The 7,071-nt window shown below is 37.8% G+C and overlaps 1 long non-coding RNA gene across 1 annotated transcript; it reads left to right on the plus strand.

Annotated features, from left to right (window-relative positions):
- Window positions 1-4,155: 4,155 nt before the first annotated feature.
- Window positions 4,156-5,888, plus strand: LOC128015546 (uncharacterized). Its single transcript, XR_008183945.1, has 3 exons — window positions 4,156-4,348; window positions 4,477-4,546; window positions 5,251-5,888. It is a non-coding gene; the product is annotated as an uncharacterized LOC128015546 (long non-coding RNA).
- Window positions 5,889-7,071: the final 1,183 nt, after the last annotated feature.

Here is a 7,071-nt window from a genome sequence, read left to right on the forward strand (position 1 = left end):
AAACTATGGAAACTGTGGGTCTGGCCCCTGAGGGTGCACAGTACCGAGAGGCCGGCCTGTCAACAGGAGTGGTGGAGACCATACTCAGCTCTAGAGCTCCCTCCACAAGGAAATTATACGGCCTAAAATGGAATGTTTTCACCGTTTGGTGCAGAGAGCATAAGATGGACCCAGTTAACTGCCCAGTGGCTTCAGTGCTGGAGTTCCTCCAAGATCGCTTCTCGGCCGGTCTCAAGGTGTCGTCTAATGTGGCACAGCCTACGGTCCTGCAGGCATTATATCCTCCACCTCACGTGATGGCGGATGAGGAGAGACTTCACCTGTTCTGCCCTGTCAGAGCTCTCAAAATATATATCCAGAGGTCCTCCTCATGGCGGAAGTCAGACCAGTTGTTAGTCTGTTTCGGGTCGCCCAAGAAGGGTCTGCCTGCTTCCAAAAAGACCATTAGCAACTGATTTGTCCAAGCTATATTTATGGCCTACCAGGTGCGCAATTTGCCTTCACCTCTGGCCGTGAGGGCTCATTCTACCAGAGGCATGAAGTCCTCTAGAGCCCTCCTCTAAGGGGCCCCCATCCAGGAGGTCCGCGATGCAGCAGGATGGGCCACCCCTCACACTTTTATTAGATTTTACAGCCTGGACATTCCATCGACACCTGGCACCCTTGTGCTCTCGTCCTAAGTGTGCCTGTGCGCAGCTTCATACTAGGACAGGCAGGGCTCGTTGTGTCATAGTGGGTACTTGTTCCCCCAAAGTGTCATTTGACGCAGTTCGATGTTCCCTCGAAGGGGAATGTATCGGGTTACGAAACTGCGTCCCTTCGCCAAACCTCCCCCTGCCTGGGAGCGCTTGCTTCATCACAGAAGCTGTCTCTGTGTGCCTACGTCCTTTTTATAGCTTCCGCATATGCCGTCACACATTACGTCATGACGCAACACCAATCAGGATTGGCTTAGTTTCATTCATACTTCAGAGGCACTACGTTGAGGGGCTTCCCCCAAAGTGTCATACGACACAGTTCTCATTCTCTTTCTCGGGGAACAAGGGTTACAGTCGTAACCCAAGATGTTTTTATAGTTTTGCATTTACAAAATACAGAAGAAGTGATACAATATACCAATATTAAAAACACCGGTTAATATAGTATCTGGTTTAGTGTGTGTTTCATCTCTCTGGGGTGTTTGCATGTTTTCCTATGAAATTACATTGGCCAATTGTAACAGTTGCCATTTACTGACAAGCCTAACTCACAACCACTAAAAACAATTAATTTCAGAAAAAGTTTTAGAATGACGGTTGGAAATAATCATTTTTCCCAGTATGCAGTGGTGATTTTAATGGTGTGGATGATCAGTGTATAATCAGATTTAAAATAAACTTGGTATTTGGTAGTACTGGTGCTCCTAACTTAAAATTTAGGAGCACCCACTGAAAATTATGGAGCACCACAACTGCCAATTACATGAAAAGGCCAGTAGCATCCTGTGACCCATTGCATGAAGCGATAGTTGAACAAGCTCAGAGTTTTAGAATAAGTTTTGAGTTGACAAAACCAAACGAACACAACTCATTTAAATCTAAGCTGTAATAAACTTTGATAATCTGGTTTATTTTTGATACTTTTGTTTTGGTAAGAAGCACATAACTAAATGCACTGGGTGGTGCTGTGGAGCATGTTAACAAGTTGATTGTATTTGATCATAGAAGGTTTTCGTCTGCCTCACGAAATTTGGAATTCCTTTGATCAAAGGTATCCCTGTTGTAAAAAAAAACAGCATATGCTGGGTGCGTTTCCTAAAAGCGTCATTAGCTAACCATGGTTGTTAGTTCCATTGAACTCTATTGGTGACTACAAAACTTTCAACCACAGTTGCTTTCGGACCCCTGGTGGACCCCTGGTTAGGTGTGTTTGAGATGGTTAAAACTGGTCATTAGCTGGTTATAAGCTGGTTTGAGCAGCTCATAACCAGCTAAGGACCAGCTCAAACCAGTAGCCATACTTTAAAACATAATTAACCAGCAGGTTTCTTCAACATAATCAAATTACTTTTGATTGAATCAGTGAAACTGTTATCATAAAACCATCACCACAATAAAAAAAATCCACAAAAAAGAAACACATGAAATCCAAATAACAGTCGACTGAGGAAAGAAAGCTGTCCATCACTGCATTCAAGACTGTAGGTAAGAACAGCAGTACCTCAAATGAGCTGAGAAGAGAGCAAAAGGATCTTGAGACATATGCTTCTGCTAAAGGATTAGTTCACTTCAAGAATAATAATTTCCTGATGATTTGTTCACCCCACACCACCCCCCAACCATATCGTCCAAGGTGTTATTTTGATCCTTCTTCATTCGTGAAGAAATTAAGGATTTGAGGAAAACACTCAAGTATTATTCTCCATATAATGGACTTCACTGGTGGCCAACAGGCTAAAGGTTCAAATTACAATAGCTTCAAAGGGTCTAACTAATAAGGGTCTTATCTAATTAAATGATCAGTCATTTTCTTAAAGAAATTAAAATACAAAATTATCTACTTTTTAACCAAAGATGCTCGTCTTGCACTAGCTCGACTTCACGCATTACATAGTCAAAGGGAAGGTCACTTGTGATGTAGGCGGAAAACATGCAATGAAAGTCAAATGCCCATAATGAAAAAAAGGGTAAAACAATCATGTCGGACGATTTTGAAGTTGGAAGAAAAAAAAAGTTTTTTTTTTTTTTAATATCAGGAAATGTTTATTCTGGAAGTGAACTAATCCTTTAAGTTCCCTCAAGGGACTGGGGTATAAGAACCAGAGGTGTCAAGTAACGAAGTACAAATACTTCGTTACTGTACTTAAGTAGAAATTTGGGGTATCTATACTTTACTTGAGTAATTATTTTTCAGCCGACTTTTTACTTCTACTCCTTACATTTTCATGCAAGTATCTGTACTTTCTACTCCTTACATTTTAAAAATAGCTTCGTTACACTCTAAAAAACGCTGGGTTGTTTTTTCAACCCAACTGCTGGGTTGAGGCCGTTGGATAGGACTTTGGGATGTTTTAACCCAAGTTTGGGTTGAAAATAAGGTTTTAAAAAAAAATTTTTTAACCCAGCGGGTCTGGGTTGAGGACGCGGACGTGAAGGAGAGCACGCACGTCACGTCAAGATTGTACGTCTCCAGTGCGAGCAGCCGCCATTTTCTCAGCGTGATAGAAGCGAGAAGCGAGTGAAAGTAAAGTTATCTTTTATTGTTTACCCGGTTGTATGAAAGGCGGAAGGTTTTATGAAAGGCGGAAACAAAGGAGCTTAACGTTATATATATAAAAAAAAACGGACGCGGTTTTCGCCTCAGACACGGAGGTCTTAACTGCCTCATGTAACGGTACTGAACGGAGGATGTACTTTTAATATAACGTCTGTGAATGTATTTTGTCATATTTACATAAGATTTTACATTATCTGTACTTTTTGAGGCGTTAACAGACGGTTATGGTCATGGTTACGCTCATGTGAATTTGTCTTTTTTTTCGCGGTTAAACTGAATGTATGTTTGTCTCCTAAAGGAAACGGCATTGTGTAGTAAAGACTGGCATAAATATTTTGAGGCTGTTGAAGTGGTAACTGTTAAAAGTATGTTTTACATGTAATATTTCAGACTTGTCAAGCTTGTGTCTTCATTGTCCTCGCGCTGAGAGTTAAAGACACAGAAACTGTTTGTGTGAGGAGTCACAGACCTGTGTGAGGATGAGGAGGAGGTGTTCTTCTGAAGAGAGGGACAGACGGTTTAAGGAGAGTAAACTTCAGAATAACATCGTTATCTTTATTTTTACTAAGACTAAAATAATGTTGTTGTTCTTTTAGATGTTGCAATCCAGAGACAAGATAACTTCATTCTTTTGAGACTGATCTAAGTTAAGTTATTATTACTTTTTTTTTTTTTTTGAAAATTAATGTTTATGTTGTGTCCTGCCTGTTAACTTCACATTTTGATGCAAAAACAGTGTGATTTTATATATATATATATATATATATATATATATATATATATATATATATATATATATATATATATATATATATATATATATATATATATATATATGTTAATATTTTATTGAAACCATTGATGTCCCTCTTTGCAGAACTCAAACTAACTGGAGTCTGCTTGTGTGAGGAGGTGGTTTTCTCAGCTTCTTCTGAAGAGAGGGAAAGATCGTTTAAGGCAAGTAAACTTCATAATTTCATGTTATCAGTTGTTGTTGTTGTGTTTTACTAAGAGTAAAATAATGTTTGTTTTTTGTTTTTGTAGATGTTAAAAGCAAGAGACATGGGAGAGCATCATTCCTTTGAGATTTTATGTAAGTTATTTTTAGAAAATAAATTTTTCTGTTGTCTCCTGCCGGTTTACTTCACATTTTGATGCAACAACAGTGTGATTACGTGCTCATTTCATTAAGACCATTGATGTCTGTGTTTTTTATTGCAGAAATCAAACCAACTTTGGAGTTGTCTTGTCTGATTTGGAGAGTCATCATTCTTGGTCTTCGCTCTTAGAGGTAAAGTTCACACAAAAAATCATTTACTTGCCCTCAAGTCATTCCAAACCTATAAGACTTTTGTCTGTCTTTACAACATAAATTAATATATTTTTAGTTTTCTCATAATATTTGTTAATCCATTTATAGTTTAGATAATCAGTATTTTCAAGCTTCATAAATATAGAGTTATTGTAGAAGTTTATTCTGATATTTATATATCAATACATCTTAAATTATATGATAGCAAACATGTATGTTCAAAATAAAATACTGGTCTCCCAGACCAGCAATGGAGGACACAAAAAGAGAATATTAAATATATTCATATGCTTTCCAAAAAATGAGCAGTGTTTGTATGAGTCTGGAAAAACATGGGGGGAGTAAATTATGACCATTTTAATTATTTGTTGAACTAACGGTTTGAAGAGCAGCCCTCCATGTACATGAATATTGTTAGGTATGTGAATGTCATGTCTGTTTTAATGTTTCAGTAAAGAAGCTTTCTGAAAGCGATATTTATTCAAACAATATCACCTGCCCTCACACTAGTGCTGCCATTATAGACTTCATGAGAGCTGTGATAGACAGACATTAAACAACCACACAAAGTGTTGAAACTTTAACACCGATTATTTACCTATCCTTACGGATGTGAATACACCTCTACCTGAAAATCGATAGTTTAATTAAATGTTAAATTTTTTCATATGTGTTTCTCTCAGGCCACTGATGAAGAGCAAGCGGTGACTGGATGAATGCTGATCAGAGAGGAGAATCTTCTTTTCCCTAAACTGATGCAGCGGTGGTTTTAAAGGAGGACGCTGCCCTGGATGATGTAGAAGATGTCACATGCTGTGCTGATGGGGTTTCTTCATGATAACATCAGTTATGCTAAAGAGATCATGAAAATTGACCGTGATGCATGATCTGTATTCATGGACTATGAAACAAACTGTAAGTGTATAATTTGTTAAAAAAAAAAAAAGTTAAATGCTTTTTCTGTGTGTTTAGTAGAAGAGTTTACACTCTGTCATTCATACACCTGCTCACATTCTTTCACACACACACACACACACACATGCGTCTGTTAAATGTTATAATATCAAAGTTAATGTTGTGATTTATTTGTGTACTGTCATGCCAGAATAGTTGGGGAAAAAAACTAACTAATTGTAAATTTATTGTATGTGTTTTCGTATATTTTTATACAATATATACAATTGAACAAAGTCCAATTTGATCTTAAGTTATATTCATCAAATGTTCAATGCTTTATGAACTCTGTAGCTGTTAATGCCATCCTTTTCTGCATTTCTTCTAACATGTTACTTTTTGACTTTTCTCTTGTTTTTAATAAATATTTTCCTTTTGATAATTATTATTTGTGTGTAAAAGTGATATTTAAAATGAACAACATTTGTAGGTTTAATGGCTAGCTCAATTTGGGTTAATTTTAACGTAGAAATGCATTGTTTCCCCACATGGCTGCACTCTGCGAGTTTATTTTCTGCCAGCAGGAGGCGCTAAGAGCGGGAGAGGTAGGTTTCTCCGGTAACGGCTGCAGAGCGGTGCTGAGCTCACAAATGCTGCCTTATCAAGCAAATGCGAAATGATATCGAACATTTTCTAAATACAGTAGTTTTCCTTCTGAAATACAGTGATAAAAAACACCCGCTCTGGTTTTTGAAACCCTGCAATATAGTCATTTTAAACCATAAAAAAGGCAACCCAGCAGGCTGGGTTAAATATGATAACCCAACTGGTTGGGTTAAAATAACCCAGCGCTGGGTTCGTCCCTTTTTGACCCAGCGCTGGGTTGTCAAAATAACCCAAATTGGGTTGTTTTCAACCCAGCAGTTTTTAGAGTGTACTGCTATTTTATTTCGGCTTGTTTTCATTCTGGCTTGTCATAATTGAGAAAAAAAAAATATCCAGATAAATCGCGCCATCCGGATGGAGTGAATTTGATTGTGGTTGGATGAGAAGTATAGGGGAGACCGGGGATGGTTGTAACACGGGGAGAGTTGTAACACTACCAATTCCATGAATCAGGGGCAAGATAGGAGTCATGTGACAATTTCAGTTTCATCAGGCTTCCTTTACAATCCCACATGGAGGTTTTCCAGTCTGTGTTGCTATCTCTCCTTAAGCTACAGCAGAAAATCTAATTCTGAGGTCAGAAAGTAAAAAAAATTAACAAGATAATATTTTGTTTAGTACTTCTACCGTTGTAGATAATGTTGTATGAGTTATATCAGGTCAAACTGTAGTTTCTCTAGTAAAGAATGGTGTATCAACCTTCTGCCAATTTCAAAGCACCATGCTAATACAGCTTGCTAAACATTGGGTGACAGTGAAGGGGTAGGTTGTAACACGTGTTTTGAAAGTGTTACAACCATCCCCTTACATACAACCAAGAACATTTTTGTGATTTTAACAATTCTACAGAATTACTAGAACTTGTGACTGGTGAAGAATGCATTTCATTTGTTCATTCTCTGGAGTATGGATAAACATACGTCTGTTAATTTGCTCACACACAC

This window comes from Carassius gibelio, chromosome A6 (genome assembly GCF_023724105.1).
Source record: "Carassius gibelio isolate Cgi1373 ecotype wild population from Czech Republic chromosome A6, carGib1.2-hapl.c, whole genome shotgun sequence".
Classification (NCBI taxonomy): Eukaryota; Metazoa; Chordata; class Actinopteri; order Cypriniformes; family Cyprinidae; genus Carassius; species Carassius gibelio.